Source organism: Echinops telfairi, unplaced genomic scaffold (assembly GCF_000313985.2).
Source record: "Echinops telfairi isolate 266 unplaced genomic scaffold, ASM31398v2 ScPeMD7_7417;HRSCAF=8455, whole genome shotgun sequence".
In the NCBI taxonomy this organism is placed as follows: Eukaryota; Metazoa; Chordata; class Mammalia; order Afrosoricida; family Tenrecidae; genus Echinops; species Echinops telfairi.
In genome coordinates, this window is record NW_022111317.1 from 7,455,006 (window position 1) to 7,457,155 (window position 2,150).

Here is a 2,150-nt window from a genome sequence, read left to right on the forward strand (position 1 = left end):
TCCTGGGGCTGCATTTCAGCACTAGATGAAAGTGGAAAGGGGGCGGGGCTAAGAATGTCAGCGAGAGGGGGAGGGAGGGGAGGGCCAGGGAGAGGAGAGGTCCTTAGGTCAAGAAGGAGAGCACGCAGTTCCATTGAAGGACACCTTTGCTCTGTGTGTCTTTGAACAAGTCATGTCCCTCTTCTGGGCCACAGTTTCAACATCATTCATTTGAGCGGTGAGCCCAACAACGTGTCTCAAGGGGACCTAGGGGTGGAGCCAAGAGACCTGCTTAGGGAGCTCCCAGTGAGGCTTTAGGACTTGAGTCCTTCCAACTCTGGTTGAAATTCCAGCGAGGCTTTCCTTTTCAACTGCTGTCCAACCTCTTGACTTTATCCTGAGTCGGAAGGACCCAGGATCTGACCACAGTGCCAGCAGCTAGGTTTCCCGGCAAGACTTTGGTTGGGTGAAGGTTCAAGTCCATTGGAGAGGAAGGGCAAGGGAGCAGAAAGACCCTTGCCTAGGGCCACTCAAGATGTGCTCGGTGGGCCCACAGCACCAGGGTTACCTGGAACCGTGGTAGAAATGCACACCCTTGGGCCCCACCCTGGACCTTCTGGAGCTGAATCTTGGGAGGGGAGGGTCAGGGGGCAAGAATCTATATTGTACCACGTTTTCCGGGTGTTCGGATGCATCTTAACTGTTTTTTATTTAAAAGAACATTTTTATCTTGGTTACAGTGATGAGCTTTGTAGGTTTCCATTGTTGGATGCTACTGCACAGGTTAGAAGTTTGAATCCATTCAGAGGCTCTTGAAAAGAAAGGCTGGGTGAAAATCAGTCCCTGAAAATCCTGTGGAACATAGCTTTACTGTCTGACACATGGGCATGCCACAAGTAGGAATCGACTATGTTTGTATTTATGTTTATCACAATTCAACAGCGCGTAATATGACCATTTTAGGGTCTGATTCCAAGTTGCCAGAACTCTCAAAACACACTGCCATCGAGTCAATTCTGACTCTGTGGGTTTCTTTTTGTTATTATTACTTTATTTATTTTTGACAGTTTCACCATGCTTGTTAACTTTTTTTATTTCTGTTTTTTTCGGGGTTTGGGGGTTGTTGTTTTTTTCGGGTTTTTTGTATGTTAACTTCTGAAAAACACTGGACGACTTATCCTACCTGGGAGGACTGTGGTACGAGTCAAAGGATTTATTTGGTCCTTGTTGGAAAGAAAGTGCTGGACCACTGGCGGTGCTTGCTTGTGGAAGTGTGACCAGAGCAGTGTCTGCACAGCAGGGGAACGGGGGAGTAGTTGAAGGTGGGTAGGGACACCACGCCCTGCACTGGGAGTCAGATCCCCATCCTGGTCCCAGACCAGACAGCAATGACCTTGTGGCGAATGGTAAATGTGATTAAGAGGAGAATGGTGTCTCTCCCCGGCCCAATCCCCATCTCAGCCTCAGTGCCTTAAGCTGTACAGCAAGGAAGGAGGACGGGCCCTAAGTTTCTCCTGCCGGCCTCCCAGAGCCATTGCTACAGGGGCCTTCGGAGAGCTGGCAGTAAGGGAGACAGCAGAAGGAAGAAGGACTTCGCATCTCAAAACACTCCATGAGCTCCTCCCAGCTCAAGACAAGGAGAGGATCTTAGAGTCTGTATGTATGTTGGTCAGTTGGGAAGGACAAGGCCCTCTCTGTGAGCCAGAGTGAAGGGGAACTTGAGAGAGAGGTTCAAGGAAGGGCTGATGACTATAGGACAGCGGTTCTCAACCTGTGGGTCACGACCCCTTTGGAGTTCCAATGACCTTTTCACACGGGCCGCCCGATTCATCACAGTAGCAACAGTGATGAAGTAGCAACGAAAATAATGTTATGGTTGGGGGGGTCACCACCCCATGAGGAACTGTATGGAAGGGTTGAGGCATGAGGAAGGTTGAGAACCACTGCTGTAGGAGATCCAGGGGTTCCCAGTGACCTTGACAGTGGCAAGGGGCAAACCTTTCCACCCTCATCGCAGCTCCCTATATGCAGTATTAAATTTAAAAATGACGCTGAGGGAGGGGTGGGGGGCCAGCCCCCACCACTAATACTCCTATTTCTTATACTCAGATTCAGTAATACTACTTCTGGGTTCAGTGATGCACAATTGTATGGTTGAGATATATAAATAT

General features: G+C 49.3%; 1 protein-coding gene across 1 annotated transcript in view; it reads left to right on the plus strand.

Annotated features, from left to right (window-relative positions):
- Positions 1–2,150, plus strand: part of PLAAT5 (phospholipase A and acyltransferase 5) — a 72,609-nt gene that overhangs the window by 40,948 nt on the left and 29,511 nt on the right. The window lies entirely within an intron of this gene.